The 18,126-nt window shown below is 40.3% G+C and overlaps 1 pseudogene; it reads right to left on the bottom strand.

Moving 5' to 3' along the window:
- Positions 1 to 1,192: 1,192 nt before the first annotated feature.
- Positions 1,193 to 1,572, bottom strand: LOC118622932 (annotated as a pseudogene).
- Positions 1,573 to 18,126: the final 16,554 nt, after the last annotated feature.

Genomic DNA, 18,126 nt, shown 5'->3' with positions numbered 1-18,126 from the left:
TCCCATCATGTTAACTTTTAAAATATATTACCTATTATGCTTTCTTATTTCTTATTTTTGAACAATAATTGCAACTATATGTATATTCTATTTGTGTCCTATTTAACTTGCATAAGCATTTTCTCATAAAATTTATTTAAAAATTTCTCAAAAAAATTTATTAAAATTTTTTTTATTATTGAGTTTAGAGCAAAAGGAAGGGAGAAGGAGAGAGAGATAGAAACATTGATGAGAGATGACACTGACTGGGCGCTCCCTGCATGCCCCCTCCTGGGAATCAGGCCCACAACCTGGGCATGTGCCCTGACCAGGAATTGAGCCAGTGACCCTTTGGTGCATGGGTCAATGCTCAACTATCAAGCCACCCCAGCCGGGCTTCTCATGCTATTTAAACATTTTCATAATCACTATTTTAAGTACTATGAAATATTAACTCAGTTGTTATGATTTACCAATCTCTTAATCTATTGGATATTTAGGGGTTTTCCCAGTGCTAGTTTACTCACCCATATGTGTCCAGTACCAGAAAACAGAACCAACCTACTGATATTTCTGTGTCTTTGCATATGATGTGACTCTAGCAGTCTTATATTTGAAACTCAGGAAAGAAACAACTAAGGTCCAAATACTCAGATATCAAGGTCTAAAATAGAAAGGTGTTTTTTAACTGCCCATTTATTCTGAATCCCATTTATCTCTCTAGCATCCCACAGATTAAGCACATGTCTGGTTAACTATACTGTCAGCCCTCTGCATCTATAGTTTTCACCTTCTCAGATTCAACCAACCACAGATGGGAAATATTTGGGAAAAAAATATTATGTAGCTGCTGGTGTATACTATGTCCTTAGGCATCTGTACTGAACCTGTGCAAACCTGTTTCTTGTCATTATAACCTAAAAAATACAGTATAACAATTATTTACAAAACATTTACACTATATTAGGCAGTATAAGTAATCTAGAGATGATTTAATGTATATGAGAGCAGGTGCACCGGTTATATGCAAGTGCTAGGCCATTTTACATAAAGAACTTGAGCACCCATGGATTTTGGTATTCAAAGGGGTACTGCAACCAATCCCCCACAGATACTGAGAGATAACTTTGCAACAAAGTAGCAAACGCACTGCATCCTGGACATCACAAACAACTGCCTATAAGATAAGGCATCAGACCTCAACCTCATTCTCTCACAGGGTGTCATTCTCATTGGGAAAAAGTTGTCTGAGCAACCTCTAAGCCATGCTCATATTGAACATCTGAAACTGAGTCCATTCAACGTTTGATGGGGCAAGAGCAGGCATGATAACCAACTCCAGGTCTGGATCACCAATTAGTTTTCTACCAAGCCAAGGAACAAGTTTCTGAAAGTTGTAGTTACTTCTGGAAGAAATCTCATATTACTAAAGACTCTTCTTTTATAGGAAGACAATAGGTTTTGCCTTAATTTTCCCGTTTTTAATCTCCACTCTATTACCATGCAATAATGGTGGGTGTGTTTTCATATACTCCTACCAGATATCTATGCCATGTAGGTGTACATCGCAACTCTCAATGTTACATTAAACATTATATGGCATGCTGAACTTAGAAGTAATAGCCATTTCACAGGCCACCAAGTGTACATCTAAAGCATTGAATTGAAAAGGTATACTGTTGATATGAAACACAGGGCAGTGGATTTCAACAGGTGACTACATACTTCTCGAACGTAAGCATCAAATAACACTTTGAAAGTATGGTTTACCAGTGCTGCCATCACCAGCCAACAGATGTTTCAATGGAACTTGGGTTCTCCTTGGGCAGCTGTCATGATGGTTCTTCCAGAAGGTCCTTACCTGGCTGAGCCCAAATCCATTGTTTGTCTGTTTGTTTTCATATAATCTCAGCGATGAACATGACAACACTTAAAATGTCAAATATTGCAGCATGATAATGCTTTTGACATAAAAATGCTAAACTTTGGTTTGAATTAAAAGTAATTCTCCCATTCACAAATGGATACCCAAGGATTGTATTTATTTATTCCTAGCATATTTATTGAGAACCTACTATGTGCCTGATGCGATCCTAAGTGCTATGAACAAAGGATATAAAAAGCCCTGCATTCACGGAACATACCTTTTTCATAGCCCTGAACTGAGGATGCCTTCCTAGGTGCCAGGGAGGTCACTACCAGTGGAACAGGAACCTGGCCAGTCTTGGGAAGCTCCTTCCAGCCCCCTCTGGGTTCACTAATGCTTAGGTAGAGTGAGAAGAGATGTGATACCGGGAGGAAGCATTAAGAGCTTCTAAAATGAGAGGGGCAATTATGAACAGAGTCTGCTGAGGCAGGGACCAGTGAGCAATGCCGGATTTTGTGTCTGTTGGGCAGGGAGCTGCTGGGCTACAGGGAGCAAGGACATTATTTTAAAAAGCCAGAACACAAAAAGGCAAGACTGAGTTGAGTGTACTCTACAAAAAACACTACCATGTGAGAAAGAGAAAAGCAAGGCTTAATTTTCACTGTGATCTGAATATAAACCAGAGTGTTAAATCAGAACAAAACCAAGTGATGCCAGAGTAGAAGCAGAAATCAGAATGCTGTGTCTTATGGCTGATTTAGAAAAGTCACTTAGGTTTTTTTAAATTTTGTTTTTATTTATTCTTTGTAAGGAGGCAGGCGGGGCACTAGTAACCAGTGATTCAGAAACTAAAAAAAAAATTTAAAAAAAAAAAAAAAAAAGGGGACGGCACTGAGAGGGAGGAAGGTTTATGGAACGATAAGGATCGGGTATTGTCAAAGGACATTCTTGAATCCAACACGAGCAGTCACTAAATTTCAAGGCTTGGTACTATGCTTCATACGGCACTTCAAGCACTAGTGTCCAGCACCAGCTTGGGGACACTCTCGATCTTGTCTGGAGGGGAATAGAAAAGTCATTTGGAAGCCCAGAAAACATTGTATGGAGAATTCCAAAGAAAGCCCAGAAGAAAAGAAAATAGAATAACTTTGTCCAAGAAGACAGAAGCCAGAGGAAGGAAAAAAGAACTAGGGTATGTCAGAGATAGAACATATTAAGTTGCAGTTCTTGAAAAGTTCTCCTCTTCTCACAACCTTGAAGGTATTACTTGGACAATTTACCACAGTTGTGCTGAAAGAAGACAGACAAAGAAAACAACAGGTTGTAAAAGGGGGCTTAGGAAAAGTTAGGAAAATATGGAGCTTTATATATTCATCTGTCATTAAATACTAGAATTTGGTTAGCATGAAGCAAGATGAATTGTGAATGTGGTTGAATTAAAGGAAATAAAATAATGAATGGCTTGCTATTTGGTTGTACATTTGCCCGTGGAGTTTTGCCAAACTACATACATGCATTACCAGCGTAATGCTCCTCCACCAGAATACTGGAAGACTGTGGATTTGTGCTCACAGCATATGGTTTGGCTCTCTCCCTCTATTATTTATATTTTAAAACATCAAGGATGTTTTTGTTATATGCTAGAGGTTATCCTTCCCCCCTTTTAGATGAGGACAACTCCAATCAATTTCCCTTAAAATTTGAAATGAAAAACTATAAGGCATAAATAAATTATTTCTTCTGAGTTATATCAACTGTCCGTGTTGCTGATCTCAACATGCATCCTAAAAGTGTTAAGGAGGACTTTGGAAAGGTCTGTGCCTATAAAACATTGAGTTGAACAAAAATCTGATTTCTCACCCAAAGAGGCAGCTTTTTAATGGTGATCTCAAACTGGCAAAGACAGGAATGGTTGCCTGGCTCATCAGCATCACGGGTCTCCAAATACTAGCTGGACACGAAGGGTGATGTAATCACTGGTATGATCTGAAACAAGAGTTTTTCTGGATCCTTAAGGCCTCACTGTGACCTGAATTACACACACACACACACACACACACACACACACACACTTTCCAATGACATCAGTCGAAATTTCCTGTGAGCAACTGGGAAAGAGACTTGGCCCAGAATTCCAAGAAACCCAACCTGAGGTTTTAAACCATACTCATTCCCAGTGCTTTGCAATTGATTCAATTTCCAATGGAATTATCATCGTCCCTGGTTCCAAAAGTAAACCGAAGGGAGAATTCAATTAGGAAGGAGAAACATTTTGTTAAAAAAAATGACATGACTGTGAGAACATTTCAAAAGGGCCCAAAAGACATGGAATGCAAAGGTGCTATTCCCAAGATCTGTCAGGTTCCCTGGAAACAGATGTTCCACTGTCGCTAAGGTAGTGACTGAAAGAGCAGGGGCCTGGGGATGGAAAAGAAGAAACACCAACACCTCCTCTTTTCTTTAGTCTCATATTTTCCCCCTGGAACCAAAGCTTGATTTGCTATTTGGCTCAAGGGGTAGAAGAGGACAGAGGAAGTCAAAGTGCATTTCCATTTCTCGTTGAGTTTCTAGTCCCATGTCAGTAGAGCTGAACCTTGGATGGCCTAGCAACATCCCTACAGAGGTCTGCTTGGCAGAGCGAGGGAAGGAACTCAAGCTGGAGGCCAGCCTTCTGCAGCTCTCAGCCTACAGGCTGTCCATCCCCTCTGACCCCTGCCAGCACTGCAATGGGGAGAACAAGATAAAGAACACTCCCCTTCTCATTAAAAGCAAGACTTTTATATACAGCAGGCCCTAGACAGTGCCTCCTTGGCTAATGTCCAGGCTGGCTACAGAAATTTGTCTGCACAAAACAAATAAAAGCTGCCCTGTGACTTGAATCGTGGGTGGTCTAAGTCCACATACACAACAGCTTCTCTCTGACTGACAAATGTCATAATTAGCGCACTACGGGGCTAGTTACATGAAAATATCCTTTAAAGATAATATGGTATAGTGGCACCATCACTGACACACCAGGATGCTTGTATCTGCTAGATTATAGATTGCATTATAATGTGAAATTATTTAATTGCCAAAATGTATCTACTTCTTGAAGATTGATTTCTGAATCATAGGTGCTAAGAGAATTGTTTGTGGCATCGTCAGCTATTTTTAGGAATAGCCAAGGGGAGAATTGAGATCTCCTGCTGCCTAATCCATGCTTAATGATTGATCTTTGGTAGACACTGTGCTTGCCTTGGATCGCACACAAGTTGGCATGCAGTCCAGAAAAGTTTTGAACAGATTGTCCCCAGGTTGTTTATGTTCTCAAGGAAGAATTCAACTGAATGTCTTTTGCTAACAAGTAAGAGACGTATGTGAGGGAAGTTAAGTTCCTAAAGATCATGGAGAGCTCTGTGGATATACCCAAGCCTGCCACTCTGTTCCAAACAGCCTTGTGCAAAGGCTCCATTTCTTACGGAGGTAGCTTGGAGGCTTACCTGGGAGAACACCTAAGAAAACCTTCTGTTTTGGAGAACTCTGGAGAATTTTGGGCTTGCAAAGAGTATCTATAGTGAGGTGGACAGTCTGCTTTCCAACTGAACTCCCTCAGCATTTCCTGGAGTCCTAAGCCTTATTTTAAAATAGCACAAGGCAAAGAGCTAAACAATATAAGAAATAAAACGAGGGAGGAGAAGCTACAGAGCATTTTGAAAATGAAATATTTAAATCTTGGTGCAATGGAAATAGTTAGAGTAGAAGACACATACAATGTAGTTCAAATGGGACCTGGAGTAGGGATTGTATAAGGCTAAATAAATAAATACAGATGAATGAGATAGCATCACTTAGTGGTGATACTGGTCAGACAGACATGACTTGGAATCCCAGGTCTGTCATTTGTTAGATGTGTAGCCTCGGGAGTATTACTTAAGACCCTTTTACCCCCCAATTTTTTAAATTAAAAGACTAATAAACCTGTCTCATAGATGCTCATAAAGCTTTTCAATGAAATGATGTATGCACATAACTAGGTATGAAGCCTGGCACAGATTAAGTGCTCAATAAATGTTGGTGAAACTTATCTTGAAATAAACTACTCGAGTTTGTAGGAAGCTTTCTTCCTATTGATCCGTCCTGGTTTCTGTACCATAACTTCTGACCCAATTACTACCAACACCACTCTCCACAGGCTTCATTATCTATGTCCTTTGTAGATTTGTGTTGGAAAGTGTTAAAAGTTCTATCTAGGGATGCTTTAGTGAAAGGAGGAACTAAATCTACCCCAAAAGTGAAAAGAAAGCCCTTCATTGGACTCCTCTCCTGACCACCTCATCCATACCTTCAGTAGTTCTTCAACTTCAAGATCTCTATCACACTGGTCATTCCCTGTTCTTCCTGCTATAACCTTTTGTTTCCATTTTCCTTGTAATCTAGATAAGGTCTATAGATTATTGCTTCAAACTCTTTTTCATGTATTCTTTAGCTTTTTAAAATTTTATTTTTTATCCTCTTGTACTTCTGCTGAGTAAAACCCAGATGAACATCTTCAAGTCCAGGGGAAGAGAGAAAGGAAATCAGGAACATGGGAAAATAATTAGATAGAAGCCAGATGCTTTGCCTATAATCTAAAGAAGAATTGAGGAGAGCCTGAACTATGATAATGGGACATAAACACAGGATCAGTGTCCAGGGACATCAAGGAGGAGGAATTATAAGACTTTGTCTCTGGCTTTTGCAGGTGGACAGTGATCAGCCATTCTCTAAGATCAGTAACAGAGAAAGAGTATACTTTGATAAAAAGGACAGAATTCAGTTGAAGAACTTGTAGTTCTTATAAAACCTCAAAATAGAGTTTTTCTGGAGTTCAGGAGAAAGCTGTGGACTACATAGATGACTTGGGAGTCTATGACATGTAAGCAGTCATTGGAGCCAGGGGGGTTAATTAACCTACAAAAGCAAAGTGTATTGAGAAGGAAAAGGAGGGACCCAAGGATCAGAACAGAAGAATCCATTAAGGAAATGTGTTAAGAAGCCAAGGAAAAAGAGAAAAAAACAAAACAAAGACACAAAAAAACCCCCTGAGGAATGAGCAGAACCAAATGCTACAGAGAGGTCAAAAAAGATAAGAATAGTAAATATCTTTGGATTAATTGTTGATTCAGGGAGAATATGCACTCATATTTAGGGGTGGAACCCAGGCACACAATAATTCAAACAGTGAGTATAGCATGATGAAATGGAGAGATCTTAAAGACTGCTGTTCAGAACTTTGGCTGTAAAGGAGAAGAGGCCAGTCCGCGGATGGGCAGTATTTCAAAGGTGGCCACAATTTGAGTGAGTTTAGATGTTCACGGGAAAGAACTTGAAGAGAAGGAACATTTATAAGAAGGTGGGAAAACAGATGACGTGAGGACTCCGAGAGATGGGTGGGGATGAGAGCCAGGAAACGGGCAGTGGGATTATTTAAGACTAAAACATATTTCTCTGTTGCTTGGATTTGAAAGGTAAAGATGAAGGATAAAAACAGTCGAAGGCAAATAGTTTGGGAGGGTCTGGATTGGGAGCAGGGAGAAGTTAGAATTTCTTCCCAATGCCATCTATTTCTAGTGTCAGTTATTTTAACGATGTGAAAGAGAACGTCGAGTTCAATCGCTGAAGGAGTCTAGAGCAGAGGAGGAGGAGAATGGAGATGAGGACCCAGCAATGGCTGGCAACTGTAGATGTGCCATTTCAGACTCCCGACCCAGCCTTCTTAACAGAAGCACCTGGGGAACTTTAAAAAGTACATATTCTCAGTTTCCAACCCAAGAAATGCTGATTTAATTTTTCTGAGCAGAAGTATTACTTTGAAAGCCCCTTGGGTGACTCTGTACAGCCATAGTTCAGAAAGCGCTGCTGCGATCCCTCTGGTTGTGAGAGTTTTGCACCAGCAGGCTCAGTAGTCCAGGGATAAGCCAGACGAGGCAGAGGGTTGCACTGACAGGAGATGGCGTTTTGCTGGGCAAGTTCAGAGAAAGGACATGGGAACGATATTGAAGGGAATGTCTACTGAGTCTAGGTTGAGAGGGGGAAATGGAGACGTGAGGTAATAGAAAGACCAGTAGAAAATAGAGTAGCCAAGGAGTGGTGTTCACACTGTAGAAAGAGTAAGGGGTGATTGAACTGGATACAGTGAAGAGAGCAACATTCCTTTCAACTCTCCTGGGGATCTAAATACACACCTCAAGGAACATGGCCTCAAAAATAATTTTTCAGCGCAAAACTATAAAAGCAATAGAAAATAGAGAACTAGCAACTAGGTCAGTGCTTAAGTTGTTCTCAACCTTCCTGATGCCGCGACCCTTTAATACAGCTCCTCGTGTTGTGGTGACCCCCAACCATAAAATTATTTTTTGTTGCTACTTCATAACTGTAATTTTGCTACTGTTATGTTTTAGGTGACCCCTGTGAAAGCGTTGTTCGACCCCCCCTAAGGGGTTGCAACCCACAGGTTGAGAACTGCTGGCTTAAGGTATGGAGGAGCAGAAAGCATAGATGGTGGGGAAGAATCCTCCATACACACACACACACACACACACACACAGTCTCTTACTCCTCATGTATCAGTCTAAATTTATTAATAACTAAGAATATTTAGCAACTAAGAATCTAATTGGAATCTTCGATTTTGAGATAATTCCTTCTCTGGAAATAGAGATGTGATAAATGCTTCTCTCTAGAGAAAGAATGTGATTAATGGAATCTAGGGACCCTGGCTCTATTATTATTAAGTTATTAGAATGATCTTAAGTCATCTGCATATGCTATAAGGTTTTAAATAATAGAGGCCCCAGAACGAGATGAATGGTAAGGCACAAATAGACCTCAGGACCAAACCCTTTACTCTATATTTCTGTAAGATTCTAGGGGGAAAATGTGAAAATATTCCTAACAGATGAAGTGATATTAAGATGGAGAGTACACACCAGAGGCCTCCAGATCCTGCAGCTACACAGAATGAAGCCTTGGTAACAGCCGAGAGAAAGAAACTCGTGTGTAAGTGACGGAGCGTTATTCACTGGTCGTTTCCCCCATTGTTCTCACTCATTAAAACTGGCCCTGGTTTGTCTTCCTCTGAGACTGTTTGAGTTGCAGATTCTGATGTCCTTTGAACTTTATTCTCTGATAAAAGTTGCTCAAAAAAACACATGCCACATACTACTGTGGACCTGAGATCTGAGACTCATGATAGTTCTCGGAGAACTTCCTGCCCCGTGCTGAAAAGGAAGCCAACTGTTCAAACTGAGCAGGAGGCAAAATATTTCCATGGTTAGTCATTAATTTTTACTAAGAGACATCAATGAACTGCAAGGTTTTTTCGATTCGAGGAATTCGGTGACAAATACTGTTTACCTTCCCCATCAAGCTGACAGGGCAGAAGGAAACACCTCACCGGCTTGGTTTCCACCAGTGTGGTTTCTGGGAAAGAACAGTGTTTCTGTCTGTTCTTCCTCAAAAGCTGGTGCCTTTTGAATAGACTAAAAAGTAAACATAGGACACATTGGAGAATATGGTAGAGGTTTGTTTTTAACTATTTTCTTCACCCTAGATTTCTCTCTCTGACTTTTTTCTTCCTTCTTGCAAATGAGGGATGATAAATGTAGGCATTTATGATTTAGAGTTCTCTTTCATTTAAACACTTGTATAATGGTGGTACTTTAAAATGATTGAGGTCTATATTTCTTTTTTCTTCCCAATAGGCGCTTTCTCTGTGTTGTAGTAGATTTATGGTGCTGCTCTATTCCAATTGGCTGGCTTGCACTGCATCTATGTTACCCAGATCACACTGCCTCACCATTAAAATACATAACAGCTAAAATATAGCTCAAGAAATTCCAGTTGGACCCCGTATATTTGGAGGGAATCTTTGAGCACAGAATGCAAAGTCTTTCATGTTCTTAGAGGTCTGATGACACAGAAAAACAGATCTGTGAGCAATAATGCTTCTTACTTCTAAAACGAGGCAACCGGGGGAGCTGAGCCGTGAGCTCCATCTGGGAAGAAGACCAAGGTTGGATCCAAGCTAGCATACCTCACTCACCCCAATGCAGGAAGTGAAGTAATACTACATAAGAACAGGAAGTTAGGGAGAGTAATCTGCATAATTAGGTCTCCCTAGGGAAGAAGATAGGACTCTCCCTTCTATACTTTAGATAGTTCAAACATACAGAGAAAAAGTAGGTTGGATTGATCAAATATTAACACACCCAAGAAGCGAACACAAAAGTAAGATGACAGTATGTTTCATTTCTTGACAGCTGCCCGAAACACTTTGCAGTATACTCTCCTCCTAACTCAATTAATCTAGTAATTAGCAACTTGGTAGGCTTTGCCAGAGAAAAAATGATTTTAATAAGGATCCCAACCAGTCCAGTCACAATTTGCTATTTTTAAAATGTTCCTATCCTCCTTGAACGTTCATCCTCATAAGATTTAGTTAAGTTTTGACTCCCATGGAAATGGGGACACAAACCACACAACTGTGTGTGTGTTGTTTATAGGTTCTCTCATAGCCGTTTTGATGGCAGGAACAAAATGATACATTAAAAGTGGGGACAGCCACATCTACTAAAGAAGCTAAAATGAAAAACAGTGATGATACCAAATGCTGGCAAGAATGCAAAGAAAGTAGGTCTCTCATACATTCCTGCTGGGAACGTGAAATTGTACAGCCACTCCGGAAAGCAGTTTGGCAGGTCCTTAAACAATTAAACATGCAGGGACCATGTGATTCAGCAGTCATGCTCCTGGGTATTTATTTCAGAGAAATAAAAATGTATATCCACACAACACTATATGCAAGTGTTCATAGCAGTTTTATTGGTAATACGCAAACACTGGAAACAACCAGGTGTCCTTTGATGTAAGAATAGCTGAACAAACTGTGGCAAATCTATACCATGGAATACTACTCAGCAATAGTTAGAAAACCAATTACTAACACACACCACAACTTGGATAGGTCTCAAGGGAATCATGCTACATGGAAAAAGCATGACCTCAGAAGGTCACATACTGTATGATTCCATTGACGTAATATTCTCAAAGTGACAAAATAATAGAGATTAAGAGCAGGTTAGTGATTGCCAGGTTAGGGATGGGGTGGAGTAGGGGAGTGTGGGTGTGATTATAAAAGGGTAACGGGAGAGATATTTTGTTGTGATAGAACAGTCTGTCTTGATTGTGATGGTGGCTATGTGAATCCACGCATGTGATAAAATTGCATAGAACTGTACACATGTACACACGTGTGTACAGATGAAACAGGTGAGCTCTAAATAAGGTGTCTGAATTGTAACATAAGGTATGTGAATTGTAACAATGTCAATTTCCTAGTTTTGATAATGTGCTGTAGTTAATGTGAGAAGTTACCACTGGGGAAAATGGGGTGAAAAGTACATGGAACCACTCTAATATTTCTGCAACTTTCTGTGAACCTACAGTCCCTTTAAAATAAAAAAAAAAAGTATTTAAAAATAAAGTATAACATGAAAATAGGGCCACCCTTTGAAAAACTGTCTGGAAAATATGACCAACTTTATTTTGTGGAGATAACAGTGCCAAAGCGACCACTTGTGGATATATGATGGCTATAAAAATGGAAATTCTTCCCAAACATGAACTGATTCTTTTGTATGCACAGTCTCTTTCATGTTTCTGGAAGCTAAATAACCCAATCCAATGTGTTTACTGACACTTTCTTCAAATTGTGAAATATATGTTTTTCTTAATGAAAATGTTCCAGGAAACCAAGCAACGACGTACATATTGCTGCACAACTTCAAGATGCTATTGTTTGCTTTGTACCCTTGCCACATCTCCGTTCTAAAGAAATGCAGCAGTTGATAACAGCCACTGGGGGGCAGACTTCCACACGGCACCCACCAACCATGTGATTCCATACCCAGTCCACTGCCGAAGCCCAGACCTGCAGATTCATAGAACGCAAACCTTCTTTCCCACTTGTAAGAGCTCACCAAAGCAGACAAAAATATTTATGTTTATGGTAATTACCCAGCTCACAGCACAAACATATCCAGGGATTGTAGAAAAGACACTAGAGTAGTTCTATATAAATCCTGGCCAAATACATCATAGTTAATGAGGAATTCAGCTGAGGGCTAATGGTTTCTCTAACCTCTAGATGAAATACAATCTTCCTTTTTACAACCTGGGCAAGAGGGGCCCTTGCCCTGGGCCCCTCACTTGAGAAGCCCCATGTTGGTACTCACCATGGGACAAGAACCCCAGTTATTTTTCAAATGGCTAAAATACCCTAGATTTCTTCCCAATAGTTAAATCTCACCGAGTGAAATTTTGAGCAACGATGAACAGAAGACAATCCTAAAAAGGCCTTAGCAAAGAGATATCAGTCTCCTAAGGCTGCAGACGGTAGAATGAATTTTAAAAGGGAAACTATTATGAGTCACAGAAGGTAAAAGAGAGGAGAAATAGACCAGGATTTGTATTGCCAGATTCTAGAAGTTGGTTTTGAATTCTTCCAGTTGGAATAATGGATCCCTAAATCAGATTGCTAGGGCATGACCCAAAGGCCGATTGATGAGCTTCCGCAATAGGATTCATGACAGGGATGCTCCAAACAGCAGCGCCAACCATGCTGATCCCGAATGGATGCTGGTACCAGTGTGCTGTCACCACCTCCCGCTGCTCCTGTGGAGGCTGGGTGGGTGAGTCACAGCGGGGCCTACTGTCTGCTGCCTTTAGAGATCCAACGACTCCACGACCCTCCCCCAGGGACCGGAGAAGGAATTCCCAAGTGGGGAGTTCACTGGTTAGGCATTACTTGGCTTCAATGACTGCATCTCTTTTCTCTATGTATTTCTACATAGTGTTCAGACTCTGAGACATATATGTAACAGAAATGGTTCCGGAAACTGATACCAGCTGTTCTCACACTTCGTCTAATCCAGTTTCCCTAGTGTCTCCTTTGTACACCTTCATATTCCTGCCTCGCAAGGTGAGCTGTGATGTCACCACTTCGGATCGAAGAGCGCACAGCTGACGGTCCGACACAGATGAGAAGCATTTTCCCGAGATCATTGCCTTGGAAACCCGAGTGGCAAGGCACACAGCTTGCATCAAACGGCAGTAAATATGGTCGTGCTCTAAGTGAAGCAATAACAATTAAACCCATCAACTTTCACTGAGGTTGAGGAAACAAAAGATGTTCCAGTTTACAGTGGCCCCATGCCAGGAGACTGCTGAGACTGGAGGACAATCAGGCTGCAGACTGAAGAATGCTATCTTCGGAGAAGAATGTGCTGATGAAAAATTTCAGGAACAGCAGCTTCCTCAAGGCTTCTTCCAGGACGTTAATCAGCCAGGACTTCAAGTGTGACTGGCCAGGTACATATTCTCCGCAGGTGCCAGGTGGAGGAAGACCGAATCTCCCCTGAGCAAGTTTAGAGGGAGTTAGATCTCATGTTATAGGCTGGCTGTTCACTTTTTCCAGTAGCCGTAAATGAGCTTGTTATTGATGAAGGATTGAAATATCACCTAGACCTTTGAGGTATGAGTATGGCTTATGGAGGAGGCACGGGCAAAAAGAAAGAAAAATGTTGTCCTGAAAATGAGCTTAGGATTTTCTGACCTATTACAAGATTCAATAAATGTTCCTTGCTGTTGGCAAAAACGTTAATTTTAAGTCTCAGGTTCAATGAGTTAGCATCAATCTCCTCTTAAGTCACTTCTTTTGAGCCAAGTTCTAGCTCTGAATGGTCTTGGAGAGTTCAGGTAAAATATTATGATTCCCAGTAACATATTTACCCAGCTATGACACCCAAAGTTCCCAGCTGCATAATGCAGGTATGATAGAGTCGAACTCACATACAGCAGGAGGAGTAAATAGCCACTTTGTCAAACCTCCTGTATTGGAAGTCAAACACTGAAGTTACTAGGCTCAAAACCTTATTTTTATATTTCCCTGCAATAGGAGAGGTAAACACTTCCCTTTCTGACACAAAGTCTCCGATCTTTTGTTAACAGTTGTTCGATATCTTTGAGGTCACCAAGGAGTTGCTGGTTGTGGCAAAACAGTGTGAAGTGGTGAGTTCAAACACGGGCTCTCCCCCCAGAACCACCGCTGCGACTGCCACTTAGCAGCACACACCGGCTACGCAAACTCTCTGACGCTCGGTTCAGACCTGTAAATGGAAAGGCTCACACCTATTCTGTGGGGTTTTCATGAGAGTTAGGGAAAACACAGGGTTTGCACATCCTAGATGCTCCGTGGATGGTAGCTGTTATCCCCTGAGCACACTGAATATACACACTTGAAAAGTGATCCAGCTTGAACATGTATTCTGGGAAATGATACTGGGGAACCCCTCAGGTCATAAACTGAATTTGCTGACTTCACTCTGAGAAGCACTTCTAAACCCTCAGAAGCCCTTGCGATCCCATTGTTTTCTTGCTAGTGTTTTCCCTGCGCTCGCTAAGCCAGGAGTATGCGTTTCCTGGTAAGAAGTGCTGTTTGCTCTTCCAGCAGAAGCATCAGAAAGCAGGCAGCAAGTGGACACTGAACTTGAAGTCACTGGAGTTTTCTTCTTTTTAATACTGCAAGCTTACAATGTTCATTTATTTTTAAACTGTACATCCATGCCTATCATAGAGACCGTGGTTGGTTTTCTTATCTGCCTCTTTCTAGCACGACTCCTTTCTTCTCTCCTTCTTACCCTCATGGAAACTGATGTGACCTTGAAACAGTTTCGTGCCATTTCTCTGTCGGTTCGATGTCATGCAGCTTTGTGGAGAAAGAGGTAACTCCAATTCATCTTTTATTCCTTACTTTTGTCCTCCAAACTCGATAGCTGTTTCCTTCCCAGGAAAGATAAAATTCCAGAGCTCTCCTCCCACTGAACTTCATTCTCCTTTCACTTCTGAGTAGTGAACCACCTCATAATTATTGCTGTTCACATGAAGCTCTCCTACTAGACTTCCTGTTCTTTTATTGTTCTTACAGATAAGAGGATGAAATGTGAGTTGGAAGATATTGTAAAGTCCATTTTCATCTGAACAAACTGGGCACCAACAAAGTTCTAATTAAGGCTTCAGGATCAGGCTGGTGGGGAAATATATAGATTCTCAAAGAATGCATGTATATATGTATGTATGTATGTGCATATATATATGTATGTATGTGTATACATATGAGAGAGAGAGCGCGCGCGCGAGAAAGAGATCTTTAGTAGGGGCCACAAGACTCTAGCATCAATCTTGTCTTGTATAGAGTATTTAAATGGACACAGAAAAAGATGTTATATTTTCCGATGGACCAAATGTGGAGGATAATTGAAACAAAAATTGAAAGAAGTAAAAGGCAAATTATTTCAGCATATTAGAGTTATGGACTAATTCCAATGGAACAGAATTTAATAGGATTGAATGCAAAAATACTGTATTTGATATTACAAAGACTATATTAAGAGAAACTAGTACAATGTAGGAAGAAAAAACCCCCCAAACCAAAACCCCTACAATGATGGTGATATGTCAAAGGGATGTCACAGCTAGCGGAAAGAGCTCCCAGTGGCTACAGCTGGAACAAGTTGAGCAACACGATAAAGAAATAGTATTGGATTATAACCCAAAGCATAAAATAAATATCTGTAAGTTCATACTAATATAAATAAATGGTTGAATAAATTAATAATAATTTATCAATATAAATTGAATAAGAGAGACCAGACATCTGTGTAGAAAATCCCAAATAATGTCTGTAGATACTCTCTGCCCTCAAGGAGATGGTATACCTCTCTACTCTTTAAGCGTGGTCTGTGCAGGAGAAACCTGACAGCATTGTCTGGGTCAGGTCATCAGCAGTGATGTCATGTTGATAGTATGTACCCTTGAGATTTGTGATGATGACGTCACTTTACCTCTAAGATCTTCTTCCCCAAAACACACAACCCCAGTCTAGTCATAGAAATCATCCCAATAGTGCGATGTGTCTGTTATTATAGCATCACACAGAGAGCTGTCACTGCCCCAAAGTCCTCTCTGTCCCACCGAGTCACGTCCCCCATACCCTCAGCCCTGGCAACCAGTGTTCTTATTGTTTCCATAGTTTTGCCTTTTTCAGAATGTCATATAATTGGAATCATACAGTCTATAGCCTTTTCAGATTGATTTCTTTCACTTAGTAATATGCATTTAAGTTTCCTCCATGTCTTTTCATGGCTTAGTAGCTCATTTGTTTACCATTATACTTTTTTTGGTTTTGTTACAGCAGCTAGCATTACCTTAACTATTACAGCAAACAAAATGATAAATTCCATGTTGGAACAAATGATTTATATTTTTATCTTTCTTTAACACATAGCAGTTTCTTTGAGAATCTATATAAATATCTATTAAAATATTCCTGATATTTACAATAAACATAATATTGCCTATTTTTGTGAAGAATCTAATCCATGGATCATTATGCTTTTATTCCCATGTATTTTTCTATGAAAGTCCCCCACCGTAGCTTTATTATCCATTCATCTCTACCTCTATAGCCTGATATTTTCCTTTGTCCAAAATCTTCCATTCCACTGTGCAGAAGAGAGTGTATATTGTTCTTTCAATATCCATCATCTCCTTAAACCTTAGTAATAGAACCCTTGATTTTTAACTATATATCTGACCAACCAAATTAAATATTGTATTTTGCAGCATCCCTTGTAGCTAGGTGTAAATGTTTGATTTGGCTAGGTTCTTGCCAACTGGATATAAGAATAAGTTTGTGCAACTTCCGGGAAGTAGTCCCTTTGCTGGAATGTGGAAGTAATTGCTAGAGTTCCAGCAGGCATATTGGACCTTGAAGTGACCTTGGGGATGGAAGCTATGCGTGGCAGAAATAGAAGATAGAGAGGCTCAGTTCCTGTCACTAGAGAATACCAAGTCAGCCCTGGACGGACTGTCTACGATTTCCCCCACCAAGGGATATCATGTTTATTTTCTGTAACTTAATTTATCTATAGTATTCACATTCTTCCCAGCAGAGGAAAATTTAATTAATTCAGAGAAAACTCAGTTAGAATAACACATATATTAGGCTGCTTGAAATTGTAACACAGCTCATTAAAGTGTGTATTTTTTTTTAGTCTTTTTTCTATCATTTTGAATCGTTTTTATTGCCCTGACTCTTTGTCCATTAATCTTCTCTTCCGCAGGGCAGGATCTGCTGCTAATTCTATTGGAGCATTGATTTTCTTTTATCCCAGACATTGTCTTTTTCATTTCTAGAAGCTTTATTTTGGTCTTTTTAAAATATGTTTTATGTCTCTACTTAACATGCTCAAGCATTCCACTACTTGATGGAACATATATATAGTTATAATAACTTTTAATGTTCTCATTTACTAATTCTGTCATATACATGATCTTGAATCTGTTTCTATTGATATTTCTCCTCATTAGGGGTCATACTGTCCTACTTTTTTGTATGACTGGCAATGCTTTTTCGGATGCCAGACATTGTGAATTTTGCTTTCTAAGTACTAGATAGTTTTGTAGTCCCATACATATTGTTCAGTTTTTTCCCCAGTGAATGTTAAGTTACTTGGAAATAGTTTGCTCCTTCTGAAGCTTACTCTTAATATTTGTAAGGCCGGACCAGGGCAGCTGTTCTCTAGGGCTAATTTTGCCCATTACTGAGCTGACGCTCTTCTGAGCCCTTTACTCGGTGCCCCATGAATGCACAGCTTTTCCTCTTTTTCTGGAAAAAACCCAAACTATTACTGGCCTGAGGTAAGTTGCAGAGGTTGTTCCCTCTTCTCCTTACAGGTGGTTCTTTTGGCCCCTGGGACAGTTTCCTCACAAACACACTGAGCAGTGCCCAGCAGAAGGTCTGCGGGGACTCTGGTTCTGAGAGCCGCCCTCCTCTCTCGTATTTGCCTCTGTGACTCCTCACTGGTCCAGCCTGAATGGATTCCCACCCTGCCAGGCCCTGGGCTCCACCTGGTTCCCCTCGTCGCACTCAGGGCACCGTCCAGGCAGTGAGCGGAGACACCTGTCTGTTTCCGTCTCTCGGAGATGACTGCCCTGTGTTGCCTGCTATCAATGTCTGAAAACCATTGTTTCAAATATTGTGTCTAATTTTTTCAGTTGTTTCAGATAGAAAGGTAAACCCAGTCCCTATTATATCATGTAGCCAGACGAATAAGATCTTGCATTCTTTTTAAATAAGAGAAATGCATTTATCTCTCTGTATAGCTGCTCTTGACAAAATTCTAATAATAAACTTACTA

This window comes from Molossus molossus, unplaced genomic scaffold (genome assembly GCF_014108415.1).
Source record: "Molossus molossus isolate mMolMol1 unplaced genomic scaffold, mMolMol1.p scaffold_m16_p_9, whole genome shotgun sequence".
Taxonomy (NCBI): domain Eukaryota; kingdom Metazoa; phylum Chordata; class Mammalia; order Chiroptera; family Molossidae; genus Molossus; species Molossus molossus.
This window is presented reverse-complemented; position numbering and strand designations above follow the sequence as displayed.